This window comes from Chrysemys picta, chromosome 2, assembly GCF_011386835.1.
Source record: "Chrysemys picta bellii isolate R12L10 chromosome 2, ASM1138683v2, whole genome shotgun sequence".
NCBI lineage: Eukaryota > Metazoa > Chordata > Testudines > Emydidae > Chrysemys > Chrysemys picta.
In genome coordinates, this window is record NC_088792.1 from 222,238,193 (window position 1) to 222,264,006 (window position 25,814).

At 41.4% G+C, this 25,814-nt stretch overlaps 1 long non-coding RNA gene across 1 annotated transcript; it reads left to right on the forward strand.

Moving 5' to 3' along the window:
- Positions 1-313: 313 nt before the first annotated feature.
- On the forward strand, positions 314-24,125 carry LOC135981717 (uncharacterized). The gene is made up of 3 exons (XR_010598870.1): positions 314-837; positions 3,428-3,512; positions 23,760-24,125. It is a non-coding gene; the product is annotated as an uncharacterized LOC135981717 (long non-coding RNA).
- Positions 24,126-25,814: the final 1,689 nt, after the last annotated feature.

The window sequence follows — 25,814 nt, forward strand, 5'->3', positions numbered from 1 at the left end:
CATATAGATATCTAAACCGAACATTAGGATTAGCATCAGAGATAAGAGAAAAATATAGGAGGAGTCCACCAAATGTAGGCGCTATAGCCAAAATGTTTTAACTTGGGAGCTTGTAATGGGGTCTACAAACCTAATATTGAACATAAACAGAGGGGGAGGAGAGTCTCACCTGTTTACAAGCAAGCAGCTTGATTACATCCCCATACAGCTGCCAGTTATGAAGGCAGGCACCCACAGCTGCAACCAATAGAGGAAACAAAGCCTGCTATAAAGGGGAGAGTAAGGAAACAAAAAGAGAGATAGAAAGGCCTGGGACAATAAAATAGAGGTAGTTAAGGATTAGAAGCCCAAAAAGTTAAGGGCTGATAGGCTTAATTGGAAATGAGTGTCGTGTTAATGCTGATCTGGAAATAATGGAGATCATAATGATGCCAGTTCATGCAAACCTGTTTCTTATATTCCTTTGATGGGAAGTCATTGCAGGACAAGTTTCCTTCGAGAAGGCTCCTCAACAGTAGAACAGCAGGGTTAAAAAAGAGTGAAGATCGGCTAATAACACGAGGGCTTTCCTAATTTCTCAGCTTGTCCATGCAATCAGAAGCCTGGGCTTGATGCTTTCACTGTGAATGGAAAAGCTTTTAAAATATTTAGGGTTGCAGAATACCTTTCCCTTTGCCTGAGGCATAGGGATTAAGCAGTGCATTTTCCATTAATGTTTTGGGCTGTGTTGTATTGCAATCAGAATATATGTTCCAAATTTTTATGATGCTGGACATTTCATTCCATTATTTGCAATTACCTTCATTATGGGCAATAAGAAAGATGAAGAAATCTAATGTGAGTATTAAATTCCTCATATGCTTTGAGTTACCATGACAATTAGAAATCAGTACACCTGCTGTTGAGTAAGCAATTCAGTCAAGTGAAACACACATTAATGAGGTGACAGGCAACTATTCCCTGTGAAACAGAAGAACACTCACGGACTTGTGAGATCTCTACCATTTTCACAGTAGGCAAGTTATTCATCACAATAATTCAGACTACTAAGAAGCCATGCCATGCAGGAAACTAAGCCTCTGAGCAGAGGGGAACTTAAAACTGTAGAAAACAGCAGATTCAAAACATGATCACTATAGATCTCATTCCTTAGAGAATGATTATTTTGAAGGCCAGGGCACATTAAATCAATCAGACAAGAGAATTTTTCTGATAATTAAGACTTTCAGCAGCAATTTAAGTGTTCTTGATTAGCCTCAGTGTTGATAAACTATAGGCCTAATGGTGATTAAAAATGAGACTGGTTATTTACTCCTTCTGGAGCTCACTCCTCTGAAATGTGAGAATTTTGATTCTACAGGTCTTGGGGGAGTGGCGCGGGGGAGGAATCATATCACACCTCATCTTATGCTAAGATTTCTATCTCACTATTTCTTCTTGTAACTTCAAAGAGGGTGTCCATATCTGCAGTCACTGTTCTTCAGCACTAAAAAGTATAGCTTCTTAGATAGTCTAGCTCATGTTTTGCAGTTAGACATAGATTTTATATACTTTATTTCAGATAAAAAAGCCACAGCCTTAATTAGTAATGGCTTTCTATACCAACATGTGAGTATAAGGTATTGCATTTTTTAATTGGTTTATCTGTTTTTGTCACTTGGCCTGTCACATCCTGTGGAAAATATAAGATTAAAAGATTAACCAGTTATAAGCATTAACTTTTTCAACAGTGTTTTTAATCTCAAGCCATCACAATCGATACAGATTTTCCTGGCTGAAAAGACCTATTGAACACAAGTTGGGAAAATAAGAGGAAAATTAGATAGTTGAGCATTTCTTCCTTACCACCTGTAAATAGATTGCATATGCAAAAAATCCAAACATATGCAGACATACTTTTAAAATTATGCAGTGTATGAAATGCTACAGATTGGACTGAGTAGAGATATTAACAGGTAGCAGTGGGGTACAGATTGTGGTTAACAAAAAATCAAACCTAGAAAAATTCTTGACACTCTTACAGTCCCGGACAGACTGCCCCAAACCCAATCCAAATGAAAATCTTGTGCTACTTATATCAGGCTGCTTTGGACAGGGATCTCCCAAATGCATTGGGTGTAGACATTCAGAATGGTATCAGGGCTCACAGAGAAGCTATTACAATTCTGAGGCCCACGACTTTAGCACCAAAGATAGGAAAATTAGCAGTTATTTTAAATTCACTGGGGTTCCTTTCCATTCAATTTCTGAAACTATATGCCTAGTTATTGTTCTTCTCATCCCCTTCTATTTTTTTCTCCAGCACCATATTCCTCCAACCACTTTCCTTACATTTCTTATCATTACTGCTTCTGCTATGCTAAAGACTGAGAGAGATTCAAAAGTTCAGGTTTGAAGAAGCATCCTATCCAAACTCATGTCTGTAAAACAGATTTGGAAATCGTACCCGTAATTGCTTTCTAATGAGATTTTTGCTATTCCACTTCTTCCTCATTTGAAGGCATTGAGAGTTTGGCCTAAGAAACAACAGTTGGATTTCGCTCTGTAAGACATTTGCCTTCACAATATTTTGGCACTTCCAGTCCCTAATGGAAACTGGAAGTAAAACACTTTTGCAAAGATTCAAAGCCATAAAGGAGATTCAATCTGAGTTAGTTTATCAACAAGAGTGAACGTTTGTGGATAGTGGCAGATGAAGCTTAGATCCCATAAGGCTCTGTAGTGGCAGAACAGGGAGACATTATGTGCAGAACTGGTAATTAGCTGTTAGGTAGGCTGGAACGCAGTGTAGGAGTTAAAAGGAACTGGTAGATTGAGGAGAGGATTTCATGGAGTGTGTGCCTGCACAGCTGACTCTTCAAATCAAGTCATGTGACTTGCCCAGGGGATGTAAGGTAAATAGCAAAATGTGTGGGACTCAGATGTCTGACTAGACTATCTCTGCTGGTGGCTGGCTGAGGACTTGCAATTTAACATCTGCCTTTGGGAGGGGAGACAGAGAAAACTAAAAGGGAAAGTCCAGAGCACATCAGTGGCAGGTGGTAACACAGGACCAAACCTACCTAATCTCAGGATTTTAGTCTGAGGGCTCAGGCTTTTGGAGGATTCCATAGCCATACAGGACTGGTTGCAAAAGAGCAGGACTTTTGCAATGTCTTTTGTTGCTGCAGGTATCGTACCTATCATGGCCACTGTGAAGAAATTGGAATCAAATAGGGACTAAAGAGGGAGAGGCCCTGTCATGGCGGGTTGCAAAGAAGACAGCTCCTGAGCCCTTGAGCATCACACTTAGCAACATTCACTTAAAGCTGGGGAGAGATTATTTCCCTGATTAAAAACAATAAATAAAACTAGATGCCTATTTTTTCTGAATGGGATAGGTCAGCCAAGAGGAAAATCTCAGGCTCTTCTTTTTCTGTCTGTATAGACAAGCATTCAGAGGAACCACTCCAGGCCCAAAGCTAAAGGAAAAGGAGGGAGCATGGTGAGGATTATCTGCAACAGAAGTAAGGGTAAGAGGATCCTGGAAGGCTTGGTCTGGTAGACTGGAGGGGACCTGGGAGGAAAAGTGACATTGTTTTAATGTGAGGAAGAAGGTTGGAGACAGGAATATGGAGAAGCTGAGTGAGCAGGAATGGGAGAGAGGTGACAGATATGTCTGGCTGTTTGGGGAAATGGTTGGAAGCAAGATGTGGGGCAACTGAGGCAGGCTGCTTGCAAGGCAACTATAGGCCACAAGGGGGTGCTCAGGAGGTTCCAGCCAACTTACATTCATAAAAGGAAAGGACTTGACTATACTGAGCAGTGATGTTCACTATTTATTCAAACAATGCATACAACAAGAGTAGTAGCAGTAGAAGTTTCTCCACCTCATCTAGTCAGTGTGACTCAGAGGATTCCTTCTAGAGATGAAAGATTCTCCATGTCTATTTAAGTTTTGGTCTCATGACTGAGGCAGTCAACAAGGCTGATGATTATAAAGGCAGTGGTCATGCTGTGGACACCAGTACAGGACCTCCAGCTCTATTCCTATAGTGTAGGCCACCTAGTCCTTGGATTTTAACCAAGTTTTTGAACTAGGCTATATTCAAATCAATAGCCTATGAGTTAAAGGATCCATATTACCAATCCTCTGAGTCATCCCCAGTACACCATTTGTCACAGAGTTTCCCAGCAGTAGAACTATTTTCTTTCTTTGTTAATGTGAGGAGTGCTATTTCTTCCTGGCAATTATAACACTCACTATTGAGCAAATGTATTGTGACTGGCATTGCAGCCATTTTAATCTCTTCACAAATCTTGTCTTGTACCTTTTTCCAATCACTCATGTCAAACAAAATGTGTTTCTCTTGTAATCAGTTCTTTAGCAAAGTGGAGCCATCTGCTATAGTGCTGTGCAGTTTCATTATGCAGATGATAAGAAAGCTACCAAATAGCTCAACAAAAATAAGCCTGGCAATGAGGTTTATATTTTGGACCTGCTCTTCAGCTGTATGGAACTCATAATTGGGTCAGCCAGGGGAAGGTGTCTAAAAGTCGCCTTTCTGCCTCTGTCAATCCTCTGGATGCCAGAGGTTGAAACTGCCCTTGACATCATTTAGAACAGGGTAGCTATAAATTGCACCAGCAGGATTGGTCCCATAGGCAAAGGGCTGGGTGAAGGCTGGACTCTCTGCTCCTGCCCTCTCCCATACCCAGGAAGGAAGGGAGTTGGCAGTGGTAGAAAGAAGTAGAAAACCGGAGGTGTGAGTGGATAGTATACAGCCGGTGTGTCTGGCTTTATACTAGCCCAGTAGCCTCCCACACTAGGGGAATCCTGTTAGGGCTGTTTTGAGATACTTCTGGGCCACTCTAGCTGTGCAGAGACCTTCACAAGGGCTGAGGATCTGGCCCTGTGTCTTTGTTCTAGCTCATTTTTAAAGTCCTACACCATAAAGTCTGTTCAGTATCTCCCTAACAACACATGGCAAAGAGTTTTAGCAGAAATAATGCCTGGAATGCACGTGCTTTATGTCTGAACCAGGGGCATGCGCAAGGGGGGGCATGCAGGGGCACAGGCCCCCTCAATCAGTGGGGGCACAGAACTTCTCCGGGGCTGGGCGGGGAGAGCGAGCTCCTCCGGCCCTGGGCAGGAGATGACAGCTCCTCTGGCTGCCGGGGAAGAGCCAGCTCCACCAGCCCCAGGGGGTAAGGAGGCGAGCCAGCTCCTTTGGCCCTGTGGCCATGGGTGGGGAGGACCCAGCTCTTCCGGCCACCGTGACTGTGTAACACTGTGATTTTAAGAAAGTGCCCCTCCAAAATCATCCACATTTTTATTCTTGTGCACGCTCCAGTCGGAACAATTTTTTTATACTTTATTTTTAATTAAAAAAATTCAATTGTCTTGCACTTTTAACATTTAATCTCAATGTTTAGAGAATATGAAGCAAGAAATAGTTACCTGTTTCACAAATATGCTTTGCTTACTCCTTCCCTGTATAAGCCATTCAAAATCTCATAAGCCTTCTCCAAATCAAAATTATTTCAGCAAGAGAGTATTTTCCTGTCAATGTCAGTGTAATTGATGTCATGCTTCTCAAATAAAATATTTCACATACAGTCGGGATTTATTAGTTTCATAGGAGTCTTTTGGGATTTAAAATCCATCTTCTATTGAAATCAATCTGAGCCTTTCAATTGACTTCATGTGAGTTGGACTGTGCCCTTTATGAAGAAAATATTCACTTTTTTTATATACACAAAATTGTTGTTACTCAAATTGTTGCATAGGAGATTCATATGCATCATTTCCATTAGTCAATGACCAGCTACATGGCTTAAATTAAAACCCTTTTTCAAAAATACTACACTATTATACACTCTTCCCCAAATTAATTATTTAGCCAAACTATGCATATGTAACTCTCCTAAGCATTTAGCCATTTTTGTTGGTCCTCTCTGAGCTCCGTCCAATGTGTCTGGTCACATTAAGGTAAATGATCATTCTTTTTCTTCCACTACTATAAAGGAGATATCTGGGAAAATGTGCAGTATATTTTATTGATAACATCACTTTGTGAGTCTTTCATTTTGGAAATAATCACTTACTAGTATCAGAGGGGTAACCGTGTTTGTTGCTTTTTACAGATTCAGACTGAGGGTCCTGTGGCACCTTTAAGACTAACAGAAGTATTGGAGCATAAGCTTTCGTTGGTGAATGCCCACTTCTTCAGATGCAAGTAATGGAAATTTCCAGAGGCAGGTATAAATCAGTATGGAGATAACGAGGTTAGTTCAATCAGGGAGGGTGAGGTGCTCTGCTAGCAGTTGAGGTGTGAACACCAAGGGAGGAGAAACTGCTTCTGTAATTGGATAGCCATTCACAGTCTTTGTTTAATCCTGATCTGATGGTGTCAAATTTGCAAATGAACTGGAGCTCAGCAGTTTCTCTTTGGAGTCTGGTCCTGAAGTTTTTTTTTTTCTGTAAGATGGCTACCTTTACATCTGCTATTGTGTGGCCAGGGAGGTTGAAGTGTTCTCCTACAGGTTTTTGTATATCGCTATTCCTGATATCTGACTTGTGTCCATTTATCCTCTTGCGTAGTGACTGTCCAGTTTGGCCAATGTACATAGCAGAGGGGCATTGCTGGCACATGATGGCATATATAACATTGGTGGATGTGCAGGTGAATGAGCCGGTGATGTTGGAGCTGATCTGGTTAGGTCCTGTGATGGTGTTGCTGGTGTAGATATGTGAGCAGAGTTGGCATCGAGGTTTGTTGCATGGGTTGGTTCCTAAGTTAGAGTTGTTATGGTGCGGTGCGTGGTTGCTGGTGAGAATATGCTTAAGGTTGGCGGGTTGTCTGTGGGCGAGGACTGGCCTGCCTCCCAAGGTCTGTGAAAGTGAGGGATCATTGTCCAGGATGGGTTGTAGATCACTGATGATGCGTTGGAGAAGTTTAAGCTGAGGACTGTAGCTGATGGCCAGTGGAGTTCTGTTGGTTTCTCTTCTGGGCCTGTCTTGTAGCAGGAGGCTTCTGGGTACATGTCTGGCTCTGTTGATTTGTTTCTTTATTTCCTTGTGTGGGTATCATAGTTTTGAGAATGCTTGGTGAAGATCTTGTAGGTGTTGGTCTCTGTCTGAGGGGTTGGAGCAGATGCGGTTGTACCTCAGCGCTTGGCAGTAGACGATGGATCATGTGGTGTGTCCTGGGTGGAAGCTGGAGGCATGAAGGTAGGCAAAGCGGTCGGTGGGTTTTTGGTATAGGGTGGTGTTAACGTGGCCATCGCTTATTTGTACTATGGTGTCTAGGAAGTGGACCTCCCATGTAGATTGGTCCCGGCTGAGGTTGATGGTGGGGTGGAAGCTGTTGAAATCATGGTGGAATTCTTCCAGGGTCTCCTTCCCATGGGTCCAGATGAAGAAGATGTCATCAATGTAGTGTAGGTAGAGAAGGGGCGTGAGTGGACGAGAGCTGAGGAAGCGTTGTTCCAGGTCAGCCATAAAAATATTGGCATATTGTGGGGCCATGCGGGTGCCCCTGGGGGTGCCACTGGTCTGCAGGTATATATTGTCACCAAATTTGAAATAATTGTGCGTGAGGATAAAGTCACAGTGCTCAGCAAAAAGTTGTGCTGTGTCATCATCAGGGATACTGTTCCTGACAGCTTGTATTCCATCTGTGTGTGGGATGTTTGTGTAGAGAGCCTCTACATCCATGGTGTCTAGGATGATGTTTTCTGGGAGGTCACCAATGCATTGTAGTTTTCTCAGGAAATCAGTGGTGTCACGGAGATAGCTGGGAGTGCTGGTGGCGTAGGGTCTGAGTAGGGAGTCCACATATCCAGACAGTCCTTCAGTGAGAGTGCCAATGCATTACTTGCGTCTGATGAAGTGGGCATTCACCCATGAAAGCCTATGCTCCAATACTTCTGTTAGTCTTAAAGGTGCCACAGGACCCTCTGTTGCTTTTTACTTATTAGTGACTAACCATTTACGTAGAATCATATATTCTTGCTTGACCTTTCCCGTTGTCCTTACTGTAGTCTCTTAAGGACTCTCAGTAGACAGGAATCTGCCCTTCATTACTCCTTCTCTTCTTACCATACCTTCACCCTGCACCCCACCAATACCCATATTCTGGACCCCAACAAGTTCTCTTCTACTAAGATATTATCATATACTTTAACAAAACCTCGATCCTTTCAATGGACTGAATCATGCCCATCTCCATGTCATTGTGCTGCTCTTGTATGGAAATGGATGATATAGTCTTGGAACTGATAAAGGTGCTGTAGTTAGATGACAGGGTTGTGAGGCAGGAAATTGGAATTATATTCATGGCTCTGCTACAAGTTTCTTGTGTGACCTTGGCCAATTCACTTAACCCTTTTGTGCTTAAACTGTCCCCATTTGTAGACTAGGGATAATATTTCTCCATACCTAACAGGAGCATTGCAGCGGCACAGGAGGCAGCAAACAGGGGAGTTTGAGTGGGAGTCTCATTGGAGGAGAAGGTATCTGTACTTGCGTCTGTCTTTGTAGTGCTTGTGTGTGTAGAGGCCTGTAGGGGCAGGGTGCTGGGAGGGACGCCGAGCCCTGATTAGGGGGCGGAGCTTGGCTGAGTAGGGGGCCTATAAAAGCGGCCGCCCAGCCAGGCAGCGGCACAGGAGGCAGCAAACAGGGCTGCTCACAGGGGAGTTTGAGTGGGAGTTTGCAGGGGAGGTGGAAGGGGAGGCAGGAGGGCGCGGTGTCCTGTGTGCTCTGTTTCCCCAGGTGCAGTGGGCAGAGACTGCAGCAGCCATGAGCCAAGCAGCAGGGGACAGAATGCAGATGATTTCATGTGGAAGCTGTGGTATGTATATGGTTCTAGCGGGTAAGCCTGAACAGAGGTATGTTTGCATGAAGTGCCGCCTAATACAGTTACTGGAAGAAAAGATCCGAGGGTTGGAGATGCAGGTAGATACCCTGGTGGAGTTTAGAAGGGGGTTCGAGCAGCTGATGGAGGACAGGCAAGGAGGGGCTGAAGGGGAAAGCTCAGGGGTGCAGTTGGAAGCAGAGGCTGAGGACTGTGAGGGGGGAACTTTAGGGGGAGAACAAGGGCACTGGAAGCATGTGACCGTGAGGAGCAGGACGAGGAAAAGGAGGACTAGTGAAGGGGAAATAGAACTCAGGAACAGGTATGGGTGTTTGGATAACGAGGAGGGGGGGCAGCAGGTGGTAACTGAAGGTGGGAGGGTGAGGAAGAAGAGAAGAGTAGCTAGTCCAATAGAGCGAGGGGAGGAGTTGATGGAGACAACACCAAATCTGGGCCCCGGGAGGATACAGGATGGCACAAGGGGGAGTATAAGGGAAAATAGGAACGGACATGGGTTACGACTAGAGGGAACAGAGGATAGATTAGTAGATCGCACTGTCGCCAGGCGACGGCAGGTTTACGTGATTGGGGACTCCATACTGAGGAGGTTAGACAGGCCTGTGACTAGGGCGGACCCAGAGAACAGAAGGGTGTGCTGTCTACCGGGCGCGAAGATACGGGATGTGGACCTGCGGTTGAAAAGGATACTAAAAGGAGCAGGTAAGAACCCCTTGATAATCTTTCATGTAGGAACGAATGACACGGCTAGGTTCTCGTTAGAGAGAATCAAGGGAGATTATGCCAGGCTGGGGAAGACGCTCAAGGAAATCGAGGCTCAGGTCATCTTTAGTGGGATTCTGCCTGTTCCTAGAGAAGGGCAGCAAAGGGCTGACAGGATTGTGAGGATAAATAGTTGGCTAAGGGAGTAGTGCTATAAGGAGGGCTTTGGGATGTATGGCCACTGGGAGGCTTTCAGGGACAGACAGCTGTTCTCACGGGATGGACTTCACCTGAGTAGGGAAGGAAATAGACTTCTGGGAGGGAGGCTGGCTCATCTCATCAAAAGAGCTTTAAACTAGGAATTTGGGAGAGATGGTTGGGAGATGTACAGTTAATCTCCACGCCAGATTCCAACATTGGAAAGTAGAGTGATGAGATAAGAAGAGATATAGCTAGAGCCTCCCCTGGGATAGTGCTTGGGGTGTGCTATAGACCGCCGGGATCTACCCAGGATATGGATAAAGAACTATTTAATGTGTTTAGGGAAGTAAATACTAATAGGAACTGTGTAATTATGGGGGACTTTAACTTCCCAGATATAGATTGAGGAACAAATGCTAGTAGCAATAATAGAGCTCAGATGTTCCTAGATGTGCTTGCTGATCAATTCCTTCATCAAGTAGTAGCTGAACCAACAAGGGGGGAGGCCATTTTGGATTTGGTTTTGGTGAGTAGTGAGGACCTCGTTAAGGAAATGGTTGTGGGGGACAACCTTGGCTCGAGTGATCATGAGCTAATTCGGTTTAAACTAAATGGAAGGATTAACAGAATTAAATCGAAGACTAGGGTTTACAATTTTAAAAAGGCTAATTTTAATAAATTAAGAGGACTGGTAAGGGAAGTGGATTGGGCAAACATATTAATGGATCTAAAGGCAGATGATGCCTGGGATTATTTTAAGTTAAAGCTGCAGGAGCTGTCAGAGCCCTGTATCCCGAAAAAGGGAAAACTGTTAGTAAGCAAGAGATTTAGACCGAGCTGGATGAGCGACCGTCTCAAAGGGGTGATTAGAAAAAAACAGAAAGCATACAAAGAGTGGAAGAGGGGAAGGATCAGTAAGGAAACTTACCTTATTGAGGTCGGAGCATGTAGAGATGGAGTGAGAAAGGCCAAAAGCCATGTAGAGTTGGACCTTGCGAGGGGAATTAAAACCAATAGTAAGAGGTTTTATAGCCATATAAACAGGAAGAAAGCAAAGAAAGAAGAAGTGGGACCGCTGAAGACTATAGCTGGAGTGGAGATTAAGGATAATCTAGGCATGGCACAATATCTAAATGAATATTTTGCATCGGTGTTCAATGAGGCCAGTGAAGGGTTTAGGAATATTGGCAGCGTGACAGAAGGGGATACAGGAGGGGGGATTACCGTATCCGAGGTAGAAACCAAACTTGAACACCGTATCGGGACTAAGTCGGGCGGACCGGATGATCTTCATCCAAGAATATTGAAGTAACTGGTGCGAGAAATAGCAGGCCCCTTAGCGATGATTTTTAATGAATCTTTAAACTCGGGCGTGGTACCGTTGGACTGGAGAATAGCTAATGTGGTTCCTATTTTCAAGAAAGGGAAAAAAAGTGACCCAGGTAACTACAGGCCTGTCAGTTTAACATCTGTAGTGTGCAAGGTCCTGGAGAAAATTCTGAAGGAGAAAGTAGTTAAGGACCTTGAGGTCAATGGCAATTCTGACAAATTACAACATGGTTTTACCAAAGGCAGATCATGCCAAACCAATCTGATCTCCTTCTTTGAGAAAGTAACAGACTTATTAGATAAGGGAAATGCGGTGGACCTAATATACCTCGATTTCAGTAAAGAGTTTGATACGGTACCGCACGAGCAATTATTGGTTAAATTGGAAAAGATGGGGCTCGATATGAAAATCCAGTGGTGGATAAGGAACTGGTTAATGGGGAGACTGCAGCGGGTCGTATTGAAAGGTGAACTGTCAGGTTGGAGGGAGGTCACCAGTGGAGTTCCTCAGGGTTCAGTTTTGGGACCGATTTTATTTAATCTATTTATTACTGACCTCGGAACCAATTGTAGGAGTGGGCTGATAAAGTTTGCGGATGACACAAAGTTGGGAGGTATTGCCAATTCGGAGGAGGATCGGGATATTCTGCAGGGAGACTTGAATGACCTTGTAAATTGGAGTAACAGAAATAGGATGAAATTTAATAGTGAAAAGTGTAAGGTGATGCATTTAGGGATGACTAACAAGAATTTTAGTTACAAGCTGGGGACGCATCAGTTAGAAATAACAGAGGAGGAGAAAGACCTCAGAGTCCTGGTAGACCGCAGGATGACTATGAGTCGACAATGTGATGTGGCGGTGAAAAAGGCCAATGCGGTCTTGGGATGCATTGGGCGAGGTATATCTAGTAGGGATAGGGAGGTGCTGCTTCCGTTGTACAAGGCACTGGTGAGACCTCATTTGGAGTACTGTGTGCAGTTCTGGTCTCCCATGTTTAAAAAAGATGAACTCAAACTGGAACGGGTACAGAGAAGGGCAACTAGGATGATCAGAGGAATGGAAAACCTGTCATATGAAAGGAGACTCAAGGAGCTCGGGTTGTTTAGCCTAACCAAAAGAAGGCTGAGGGGGGATATGATTGCTCTCTTTAAATATATCAGAGGAATAAATACCAGGGAGGGAGAGGAATTATTTCAGCTCAGTACTAATGTGGACACGAGAACGAATGGATATAAACTGGCCATGGGGAAGTTTAGGCTTGAAATTAGACGAAGGTTTCTGACCGTCAGAGGGGTGAAATACTGGAACAGCCTTCCGAGGGAAACGGTGGGGGCGAAGGACCTGTCTGGCTTTAAGATTAAGCTAGATAAGTTTATGGAGGGAATGGTTTAATGGGATAACATGATTTTAGTCAAATGAACAGCGTGCCATCGCTGGTAAATAGTATCAATGGCCAATGAGGGTCTGGCTGGAGAATCTTGCCTACATGCTCGGGGTTCTACTGATCGCCATATTTGGGGTCGGGAAGGAATTTTCCTCCAGGGTAAATTGGCAGAGGCCCTGGAGGTTTTTTGCCTTCCTCCGCAGCATGGGGCAGGGGTCACTAGCTGGAGGATTCTCTGCTACTTGAAGTCTCTAAACCACAGGATTTGGGGACTTCAACAGCAGAGTCAAGGGAAAGGGGTTGGGGACGGCTTTGTGGCCCGCATCATGCGGGAGGTCAGACTAGATGATCATAATGGTCCCTTCTGACCTTAAAGTCTATGAGTCTATATGTTCAGATATTACAGTAGGGGTTCTCAAACTGGGGGTTGGGACCCCTAAGGGGGTCATGAGGTTATTACATGGGGGGGTCATGAGCTGTCACCCTCCACCCTAAACCCCGCTTTGCCTCCAGAATTTATAATGGTGTAAAATATATTTTAAAATGTTTTAATGTATAAGGGGGTGTCACACTCAGAGGCTTACTATGTGAAAGGGGTCACCAGTACAAAAGTTTGAGAACCACTGTATTACAGTAATGAGGACCATAGGAAGGACTATAAATAGTGATTGTTTACAGTTTATACATACCATATAATAGGTGTTCATTTTAATATTTTTAGGCGATACACCATCAAAGGAAAGTCATGCTATGATTAGGTTTTATAGATTCATAGCTGCATTTTGGAGTTTAACATTTATGAACACTTGCCTGACAGCTTGCATTTCCTAGACACTCCTTCAGTAGAGACATGAGTGGTATTGGTTATAGGCACATTAGCATGCACCTCACATCTGCAGGGCTAGAGGCAACGCACATAGTTTTCAGGAGTGGAGAAAACTTCCTAGGGTCCCTAAAGTGCTCTCAATCTCTCTTTCCCCATTTGATATGCAGAGAGATGCAACAAGCTTCACACACACACACCGCAAAGGGAATAGCTATAAAATAGTTTGACATTAGTGTAACAATTTAGTGACGAAACAAAACAAGTTGTTCATCCTAACAAATGCTTTAGGGCCAAATCTTTTAGAGTGAGATTTTCAAAAGTTCCTAAGGGCCAGATTTTTAAGGTCCCACTAGTCACCTGACTCCCACTGAAATCAATCTGATTTTGAGATACAATGGATGCCAGTATTCCCAATATACAGATGGCACACAGATATACCTCTCCTGTTGAAAAAAAGTCACATCACCAGTATGTTCCAATGCTTGTTTATTGGAGTGTACCACACGATGGGATGCCAGGAAGACACTGGGCTGTGGGAGAGGTAAACAGCAAAATCCCTCTTCCCCCTCTATTACTCTGCAGACCAGGTAGAAAAGGGTTATGGCTGGAACCAACAGCACAGTCAGGGTCATCTGCCTTACAGACACCACAGGAGGTGGAAATAGAGGCAATCTTCAGATCAGGAGAAGATTGTGGCTCATAGCACTGATCTTTGAATAGTAAGATTGTTTATCGGAAAGCATTATTTTGACCTGGCTGCTATATCTGAAGGGGAAAGCTTTCATTAGGTGGGATTTGCATGTAGAAAGGGAGAGTGCCTGTGGGGCTAGCTAAAGGCTACCCTGTGACAGCCTGGAAGAAACAGGCATATATGGGAAAAGTAACTGGCTCCAGTTCCCTTTTGGCAATTGCTGGCTGGTGGGGGAAAGCGTTTTGATGAACTAACTGGGACCCACTCCTCCCTTTGTATCAAAGGGCTTCTTCCCATCCTTAGGCCCTGTTCATCAAAGCAGTTCAAGGCTCATAGTCATATCACTAATCATTAAGCCTAAGAGTTCAGGTATCAGTGAGGGGAAAACCTAAATAAATATCTACCTCTAACTTACTAAGAAACTTTGCTCCTCACTGCATGAGAAGTATCTATCCAGTGATCCATGTGTTCATCTTTTCCACACTGAATATTTGTTCCTGGGGCTGAATGCGGGAGCAATGCAGATACTCCAGCTTGTATGGACTGTTCCACATTCAATAAATGGCCATCTCCCACACTTGTGAGAATGGGGATGAGTTGCATGATTTTAGTGAAATATTTTTGTGGGATGTCATTTGGTGACTGAGGGAAAGGTGACCTCTTAGGTAAGTAGGTCCTAACCCATGGTAGACTGGATTAATTTGTGGTGCAATTTGTCACAAATAGCCTCTGATTAAGGGGATCAGTTATGTAAAAATTAAGATGAAATTGGTGGGTCCCACCGATTTTGAGTTTTAGTACAGACAAGTATAATTAACATAATAGAAAATATGATAGTAAAAAAGTATAGCAAATGTCCCCCTAGATCGTATATACTTACATCCTCATAGAGATAGGTAACAGCAAAGATACAAGAAAAAGTAAGTGGAGATCACCACAAGAGGGCTTGTTTGTTTTCAGGCTTCCACCATTCAATCATTCCTGGTATACCAGCTAGGGACAGGTCTGACCATCCTCTTATACCCTTTTTTCTTATGTCTTACACACATCCAGACCAGATTTAATTTATGACTCAGCCCATGTTTGTCATTCCAGGGGACCATAATTAAGGTTCTGCTTGCAAGCATAAGCTAAGTGTGTCACTGCATTTCCCAATAACTGCAATGCATTAATGTTTTTTCTCCATAGTTGCATGTACCACCCAAAATCACCTAGAAATTTATTTCAAGCTTCTGTGATGTGTTTGTTAGTTACAGGCTACATATTGCAACCTTACCTAAATCTTACAACCTTAAGTTAAGCAGTCATGGTAACTATCAAAATTACTAACATGCCTCCTACACCTCAACTTAGTGCCAGGCCTATCTTAGCTGTTATACAGATTCTTCCACCCGCCCCCCCCCCTTGCCCTACAGGTCTAATAGCTTTACTATCTTCATGTATTTTAATATGCTTTAGAACATGAGATATCATTTTATAATTGTACCCTAAGATCAGGTTTGGAGGGGGGGTACAGGTCCCTCCCAGGGAGGGTGGTGTTGTCAATATAAAAATGAAATTGAGAAACTTTGTAGCAATTTGCTTCTTAGACTAAAGGCATATCCATTCCTCTCTCACCTCATGTTGTGTGTGATTATACAGTAACTCCTCACTTAACGTTGTAGTTATGTTCCTGAAAAATGTGACTTTATGTGAAACAATGTTAAGCGAATCCAATTTCCCCATAAGAATAATGTAAATGAGGGGGTTAGGTTCTAGGGAATGTTTTTTGCCAGACAAAAGACTATATATATATATATATATATATATATATATATATATATATACACAGTATATGTTTTAAACAATTTTAAACAAACAGTTTAATATTGTACACAGCAATGAATGATTGTGAAGCTTGGTTGAGGTGGTGGAGTCAGAGGGTGGGATATTTCCCAGGGAATGCCTTGCTGCTAAATGATGAACTAGCACTCAGCTGAGCCCTCAAGGGTTAATACGCTGTTATTAATGTAGCCTCACACTCTACAAGGCAGCATGGACTGAGGCAGGAGGGAGGAAACACAATAGATGCAGGACAGTAGCTCCAAACACTTCCCTGTAAAAACTGAACATGATTATGAGCTCACGCTATTCAGCTGGAGCGCACCACTCCCTCCTCCTGACAGCACATGTACGGATACACAGGTGTGACTTTCCAAAATGCTGGGGGTGTGTGCATGAGAAAGGGGCAATGCATCTCTCTCTCTAAGTAAGCTGACCCCACTTCAAGTACATTGCCCTTTTAAGCAGATCAGCCTGGTCAGACAGGAAGCAACAGTTTCCAGCCAGCTCCCTCCTTTGTGTCCCTCTCCTCCGCTTTGTGGAGAGGGGGTACAGAGCGGGAGGGGCAGGAGCAGGGGGACATCCTGATATCAGCACTCCTCTCCCCTCCTCCCCCAGCAAGCAAAAAGCTCCGGAGAGCAGTGCCAAAGCAGAGCTCCAAACATCCTGTTGATGCTGCAATGACATGGACTTGTTCATTTAACTTGTGGCTTATTGAAAGTGGTCCTGGTTGAACTGTAGGAGACAACAGCTTCATAACACACATACACTGTATTGTACCTATTAAGCTAGGAGTAACTTTTATTGCCGAAGGCTTGGAATCACTTAGGAAACAGTAAGGTTGCCCTGCTGGTTGGAATTACGGTATTAGAACTTAAAGGTAAATATCTGCTATTTTAAAAAGTATATGTATGTCCATCCAGACAGCTGCACAAACTTAAAATAATACTGTAGTATTGTCATGTCTCTATGCTAGTTATGTACAATATAGATGCTTCATCTTTACTCATGTCTTTCTACAAGTTTCCCATGTGATGTTTTGGGGTTCAACCCAAACCACTAAAGGTTGGATCACTGCCTGACCTGCAACTCTGGGTGACTTAAATGCTATGCTGCTGTGGCTCACAGCCTGGACATGGACAGCCAGCAGACGAGCATGTAGGTCATGCCATGGCTTCCACCGCCCAGTTACTGTTTGTTCTAGCCATTTTTTACCTCTTTGCATGGTTTTTGAATGTGTTACTTTCATTATCCCTCACTTCTATCTTTGCATTCTCGTGTTGCATTTAGCTTACAATTTCATCAGTCATCCATGGGCTGCTTGGCATCCTGTCCTTTCTCCCTTCATACCGACATAGTGGTTATATGTATTGCTGTCACTGTTATCACTATTACAGTCTATTGCTGGGAACATTCTAGCATCAAAAACAACTTCATGAAATCAATTTAAAATTAAAATATAATCTGATACCTTAGTGTCCCAGTTTGTCTCCAGGGCTTCACCATTTTGTGAAGGGGTTCACATGCCACAGGACCGCCTTGTGTCTAGGGATGGCATAGCAACTCTCTCTGTCTGATGGATCCTGGTAGTTCTGGTACTGCTGTGGTCTGCCCCTTCTGTGACTTGATCCTGTGGCCAGGCCACTAATTGTGTTCACCTTTCTCAGGACATACAAAGATTCCCACAACGGATATCTTCATTGTCAGGCAAGGGGTTCCAGACCTCACTAGGCCAAGGTCCCAAACTCATGACTCTGAGTTATAGAGTCTTCCTAGTTCATATTCTCCTGTATATGGGGTAGACTCTTCACTTCCAGCTCCATGCAGGGAATGATTGGGGAACTCAGGCCCACCTTCTCCCCTGGTTCCAATCCAGGGTCCTATGCTTTGTACCCTGCTCCCCTGGATTGCTTCCTACAAGTCTTCTTACTCAAGGCAAAGCAAGATATAATAAACAAAATAAAAAATAATGAATCCCAGACCTCATAAGTGTCTAGAATCAGTTTTCTCTTTGCAAGTCAGGTAGGTGCCCCAGATAGCTGGACCTCCAGCAATGCTTCCTCTAAAGAGCTAAAAGCATATGTCTGCTCACTTCCCTGGATGCCTGCTTCTGACCACCTCTACTCCTGTCTAGGCTTCTCCTCAAATCATGTATGACTTGCAAGTGTGGCGGGGTGTTTCTACATGGACCAAAGTAGCTCTTTAACCCATTCATCTGCAGGATGTGGGGTTTGTACATCCCTTCACATTTGCATATAATCTTTTCAGACGATGCTGAAACCATGTATTTCAGATGACTAGATCATTCCTGTTTGCAAATTCAATCCATCTGTCTCCTCTTTCATTCCTACATCCTAACCCATGGTCTCCAGCTATGTCAGCTACTCAACCTTTTCCTGTCTTTGTGTTGAAGTCACCCATCACTATCAACATATCTCTCCTTTTTTCAATTCATCATTAAAAGTGCCCAACACATCGTCTCTACCACCTGTCGTGGGGGTGTAAACGTTAGCATGCAAATATTGATTGGTGAGACGTTCTCACCCACCATATTCTATCAGATAACAGCCAAATTTTTACTATTGGCTAGGTTTTTCTTTAACATTATTGCAACTCTTTTTGTACCTCTCCCCACCTGAATAAATCAGGTCATACCCATCCTGTAACTGCATATGCCCAATACCTATCCTCCTCACTTCAATAATTCTGAGGACATAACATTTCAAACACTTAGCTTCTTCTAATATGTTTTGAAATTTGCTGCCTTGATAGTATTCTTACATTCATGTTGCTACTTTCATCACTCCCAAGTTGTTGTTGTTTTCAATTTTCCGGTAGTAGATTTTTATACAGGATGATTGCACCTAGTAGTCCATTTAACAAGGCAACATTGATTATATATTGGATTGTGAAGCTTCGTTGTAGATTTAATTAGACAATTTTTCATGTCTTACATATTACAATGTGGAAGCTAGAAGGAGTACTAAAAAGTGCAAAGCATCTGGGGAGGATGACTAAATGCTACAATCCCTGAATGAAGAGGCAAACATTTCCTGCTACAAATCTTATATCAGATATATATACACAAGGAGAACTTCAAGAGGTCAATTTTCTTTCCTCAACCAAAGGTTTCTAATAGTAGAGAATGAATAACATCAAACTAAGTCTGATTAAACAATGCACTCAAAGACTTGTACTGACAATTTTCAACATGCATACAGCAACATCTCAAGCCAAGTATTAGCAGAAGTTGGCTGGGTTTCTGTCCATGAATAGGCAAGAAGGAGGTAATTTTTGTGTTAAGGATCTTATGTGAGTGTGCAATAGAAGTACAACAGCAAACTTATGTTCTCTGTGGATTTTGAAAAGATGTTGATATCAACAACATAAGATGCTGACAACCTAGTTTGCATTGCTTTGACTAGGTAAGAACTTCAGAACATGCGTACTGCTATGAATAATGCCAGCAAGAAATAAGAAATGGTTAATGTTAGGAAGACAAAATGGTAGGTAAACACAGTAATTCCCAAGGTAGGCAACACTTATTTCTTGATGGTCAAGTGGTGAAATGGGTGAATAGTCTTCCATATTTAGGGAGTCTAACAACATCAGATGGAAGTTGCGATGAAGAAATCAAAAGGATATAAAAAAATGCATTTGGCAACTTCCAAAGTCCTCTCTGTTGTTAAAAGTTAAAACTACAGCATTCTAGTGCTGATGTGAAGTGCTACATATGGTCAAGCCTCCTGTATGGAAATGAGAGCTGGACACTTTAAAAGGGCTCTGAGTGACTCAGAACATTCACATTTTGATGTTACAGAAGAACATTAAAAATTAACTGAATTCCCAAAACTATGAACAATGAGGTGATGAGAAGGATGAATTTTAAGAGCAGAGTTACTCAAGAATAGCACCTCTCAGTGGGGACATCGCTCGCTGATTACAGAGGAACTTGAATCTAGCATTCATACTATCAGGCAAGACTGCAGGCAAACCAAGAGGAACAGAATGAACCAGCTATGTTGCAAACATCACCCAGTCTACTGGTATCCAAAGGAAAGTGTAAGTTTTACAACTGTCATGACTGTGAAAGACGGAAGGTAATGGTCAACATCCTCCATAACAGATGTCACTTGAAGAAAACTATATATTTATAGAACACGTACATGTCTAACTCTTTTCTACTGTTGGTAAACACCTCCGACTCCAAACTGTCCATTAAGCTTCCCCCTAGCCCAGAAATGACCAACTGAGGGAGGGAGGGAGGGAGGAGGAAATTGGGCCTGCTTCCCCTAATCAGTGGTATTACACCACACGCAGATCAGATCACTTTTCTTGTTCCTTTCCTGACCTCCACTGTATCATGTAGGACAGTGACTCTCAAACTCTGGTCCATGGAACTCTTGCTCATGGTCTTTGGAAAAATGGTGGATCACATGGTGCTGGCTTTCCTCCTTGTTTCCACTTGCTAAAGTGGTCGCTAGTTATACTTTCTATGTGTGTGTTTTTTTTTTAATTGCTGCTGTTGTCTGGGTTGTTTGATTGTAAACAATATGCAAAGTGCCCTATACAACTGTGATTGGGAGAGAGGTCCATGAGACAACCTCTATAGTCAGTTTGGCAGTCCCTGGTGAAGGGAATAGGGTTGAACATCAGAACTCTTGAACGTTTGCTCTTTTGGCATATCTGTTAGGGTGGTCAACTAGTTACTATCAAAACAACTTCCCTGGTGGTGGTCTCTTAATAGTCGTCCACAGTACAGAACTGCAGAAGAGAAAATTGCATGCTATTATAGTATCCCGTTTTAACTATATTTTAATATTCCTCCTTTCATCGTTTCAGGTTATTGGGAAGCAGCTTGCAACCATTGTGGCAAATTACTTTTATATTCAGCACAACCCATATAAAAAGCCCAAATACTGATAAATGCTCACTTAAAATATACTTTAAAGTTGCATAAATACTCCTTAGCTCTTATATAGTGTATTTTGTCCATTCAACTCAAAGTGCCTTATAAAGGAAGAATTGTACAGGTGGGGAGACAGAGGCATAAGAGATGAAGTGATTTCCTATAGGTCACATAGCAGTCAGGTCTCCTAGTATTCTATCCACTGGACCATAACAGATGTGTTCACTCAATCTCCTTCCAACAGTTTTATGGTTGCAGTTTCACTCAATATCCTGCTGTTCCTGGTTAAAAGGGGAGTGCGGTTGTTTGTTGTAAATAAGTTTTGATTTTCCTTTGCTCAGGGTGGTACTAAATATTTTTAGCAGGTGAATGCTCAGAACTGCAATCAAAACACAAAGTAGCACAAATTTCTGGCACGTGAATGATCTGGTTAGTGTTACCATTTCAAAGAGCTTTGAGTACAAGTTGTATGTGGTGGAATAATCCAAACTGCAATCTATAGGTAGAGATATCTTTATGAAAGATTGTGATTTGGAGATGCCCCCTTGTAAGGGATTGTGTTGAGAATGTGTGTGAATTTGGAAATGTGCCTTGGAGGTGGGGATTGAGAGCACTACATGGCTGTGTGCAGCAGTTCACCAGAGATGCTCTCCAGTTTGTTTTACTAAAGTTTTATTCCTTTCTCATTCACTAATTTGTTATTTAATGAACCCCAAGATCGTTACACTATAGTTAAGGGTTTATATCAAACTGATGGTATAAGCTATCACACTTACTACTGGAAGTTAGCTCTTCTGTACCTTTCAGGATCTTGACTGATACCATATACATGAATGTAAACAGCTGGAGAGAGGGAAACAGCACAATGTTATACAGAAACAAAATCAATTATCCCTGCCATGTGCTAAATGCTATGCATTCCCATCTTCCATGTTTGCCAACATTATCTGCCATTCATTGAGGATTATAATTCCAAAAACACAAACTTCAGTTCTGATGCATTATCCTACATGTGTGGTCCATATTACTGGAGGGCCTGCTTGATGTGCTTGCAATATTGTCATTGTTTTCAGGCTGAATGATTAAGAAGTTTTTGAATAATGTCCATTAGTAGCCCTGCGCTGCTTCTCTTCCTCTGAGACACCTACACTATCGTGATAGAAAGAAAGGAGCTGCAGGGTTAATATAGTGTCAGAACATTTTAAATACATATTTTTTGTTTAAACCCCACCCCACCCCACTACCTAATTCTGAATGTGAAAAAATGTGTGTGAAGTAAAGATTCCCAATTATAAAATGACAGAGTTTGGGCCATTTAGTATTGTGACAGGTGATGTAAAGCATTTATTAAAAGATCACTCTTTAATCCAACAATGCTTCAATATATACATGCCTACAGAAATTATCAAAAACATTTGTTTAATATCTAGGCTACTCTAGCATTCTAACTTAATACATAGTTTTATTGTTGCTTCCAGCTGTTATTACCATATGTTTTAATTCAGCCTTGAGGGTTAGAATTTAATATTTTAGACACATGGAGATAAATAAGAAAGTGTAGTTAGTGGATTCATTCCATGAAACAATAAAGCTTAGCTAAAATTAAAATGCCTTCAGGAGAAGGTTAGCAGCAGCACAATCTGTTGAATGAAGATAAAAATTGTAGCCATTTAACTCTTGCCTGAATACCCAGTTCACCTGCTCCTCTACCCTTTCAGTCAATCCCTTTTTGAATAGTGTATGCAGACCATAAATACCCTTTGTTCACAGTGTACTGTCCAATACTGATGGCATAGACGCACATCTTCAGACTTCAGGCACTAAAACCAAAAAGTACAGCACTCACTAGAAAAATAATGTCTTTCCTCAGCTTTACAAATCTAAATTTGAAAGAACTTAAGGAGATCTTCCATAGTTGATAAAAGTAGATTCTCTATCCTCTCTTTGGGCCAGCTATTAGATTGCAACATCACACTTAAACTCTGTATGTGTATTTACTCATTAAAGGGAGGCCTTATAAGAGAAGTTTTAACCTCCATCAGAGTCATCTTCTGTTTTAAGGGGCATAAAACTGTTGAAGGATGTTAGAAAAAAAAAAAACAGGAAATCTTGTTTCAGCAAGATAATAATTCATTATGGGTCATTTATGGTTATCCAACAGATCAAGTTGGTGGAAGATTAAGTGGATTAGCCCTTTTTTCAGAAGAACCAGTGGGGCCATTAAAGTACAAATGTAATGTCCAAAAGACAACAGATCAAGTCCCATTGGACTTCATTTATCAGAGTAAAACATATGGGAAAGGAATATCTCTTGGAGAAGAATGTCTCCATAGGGGTCAGTTACCCAGTCTCAAAAAGCTTTTATAACAAATGCAAACATAATAGATAATTGTGTTTATCAGTCTCTCAAAGTTTGAATATAGATTCAGACTTACAAGAACTTTGTTAATCCATCCAAAATAGCTCAGAAAATTAAACAATCTGATTTTCCTAGCTCTATCCATTGGCTTGGAAGAATTAGATTTTTATCAGTAAATGTTGATAAATGTCAATTTCACCATCCAGCCACAAACCACCAAAAAATATTCCCATCAACAATGAAAAAAATTACATATACACAAAGTAGGGAAATGCTGCTTGAGAAGTTATTAGTTTGATTGAAGGATATTTACTTTATCTATTTTGACCTATGAGGTTGACAATTTGTGTTAAGGCTTATAAAGCTTTAACTTTTTAAGTCTCAACAACTGTCATTAAATAATTATTGTCCTAACTCCTGCAACTGTGAAAAATTAAATAAATGTGTAAAAAGGCTTAAAACACATCATTTTGTGCAACTGTGAAAACTTAAATAGACAAAAACAGAAAAAAGTGCTTCAAAATAAACATTGATCTAATCAAAACTATTTAAAAATAATTGAATTATGCCAAGCCTATCTATAAATAATTTGCAAAGTGACTTATTGGGAATTATCTGTATTTTAAGGAAAATTTCTATAAAGCAAGGTACTGTTAATGTTTTTTTTTTTTCCTTGAACAGTTTTTCCTGGATGGGCTAGTCCACAACTATGTTCCAGGAAGATCTAAGCATGGGGCAGCCAACACTACAGAAAAAACAGTGGAAGTTGTGGAGATGTTTGCTTTTCCTGAAATTAAAGCAGCTATTAAACTTTTTTTTAAAGTACCTATCTGTGAGGAAGGAGGCAATAATTTTGAAGAAAATGTATCAGAGTGATTATGAGAAAGTGAGAACAAGTGGAGAAAGTCATATATGAAACAAGTTTGGCTGTAAAAGTTGGAAACGTAGTTTCTTTCCTGTTTCATCTTCAATAAAGATCCCAGTTAGTATGGCTCAAGTTGTGATAACTCTGTTAGAACATAAAAACAAAGCTAACCAGTCTTATGTTGATTCCTAATTAACACGAGTAGCAGTGGCCAATTGGCTGGTTTCCTATGTATTGCATAAATTTGTTCAACTTGGTATTGCAAAAATGGTGAATTTTTTCTGCAGAACTTAATTTTCACTTAGGGACAATGTGATTTATTTTTAAATTTGTGGCAGACACCCAGCATTTTTTTTTTAATCATAGGCTTTTCTTTATTTCAGGTGGACAAAGCTGCAGGGCATACGACTTGCGTTCTTTTTGTCCTCACTTACATATAAAATATCTTATAACTCAGAATTGAGAAACATTCACTACAACAACTATATGTAGGGTTGGGCAAGTAAAGAATAGAAATAGGCAGATTCTTTAAGATAATTTTCTATAAAAACTAAATATATGACGCACTTACACTCTAATTACACCTAGTAATAAGATACAGGAAAGGATAAAATTTGTATACTTTGGTGACTAATCATATCCAATGGCTCACTACTGTTTCTTGACTCACAGCTCAATAGAAAAGCTCCAGTTCACAAGAAGCTGACAGTCACTGGTTATATAAACCTGACACATTGTCAGCTAAGAGTGGATGAAATATGTGGATAATAAATATAGGAGCCACTGAATCTAATCAAATATTGTTGCATTTATATAAGGATAATTCAGAATAAACAATCAAAAATTAAGCTTGAAGGAAAATCTTTCCTACTGTGATCAGCTGAATGGATGATATCTAAGCAGCCTTTTATTACAATGGCTCAGTTAAATTTAGTTTAGTGACATTGCAACATTGTGCAATAACTGAGTTTGGTTTCTGCCATCTGATGCCATTACCAATAAATTCATGTAATATTAGAAGGTATTTTCCTACCAGAGGCAAAATACAAGTATACAAAATACCATACAGTACCTTACGCTAATAATTCACACACACAATAATACTGTCAGTAAAGTTGGCAACAATAAAAATTCAATTTTGATGCCATAGGTACCCACATTAATGCTGACTTATTGGAAGATAAAACTAGACAAATTCAGACTGGAAATAAGGCCTAAATTTTTTAATAGTGGAAGTAACTAACCATTGGAACAACTGACCAAGGTTCATTATGGATTCTCCATAATTGACAATTTTTAAAGCAAGACTGGATGTTTTGCTAAAAGACATGTTCTAGGAATTATTTTGAGGAGGTTTTATGGCGTGTGTTATATCGGAGGTCAAACTTGTTGATCACAGTGGTCCATTCTGGCCTTTGGAATCTATATTCTTGTTGTTAGAATTAGGAAAGGCTGTAGTAGTCTGCTACCAATGTTTACTCTTTTCTGCCACTTTAACTTGGCGAGGGTCCTTTTGAGCTTGATCTCTTTCAGTGCTGAATAGAGCTGATTTGTAGCTTGTGAGGGGGGGAGGGGGAATTCCCACCAAAATAAAGTTTTGTCAAACAGCTTGTTTTTTGGGGGGGGGGGGGGGGGAGGGGGAGGGAGAGAGTGTTTTTTTATCTTTTTTTTTTTCCTGTGGGGATTTTAAAATCAAACTGAAAAAACCTAATTTCATTGTTAATTGTACTTTCCATTCATTTTGAAGGCAATATTTTTTGTTATATAAATTTCCAATTTTGGGGATATGGTGGCGTTGGTTTTATTTTTGTCCACCACTCCTCCTTTTTCACCACTGAGCACAATAAAATGAACATTGTCCACTGGGTCCC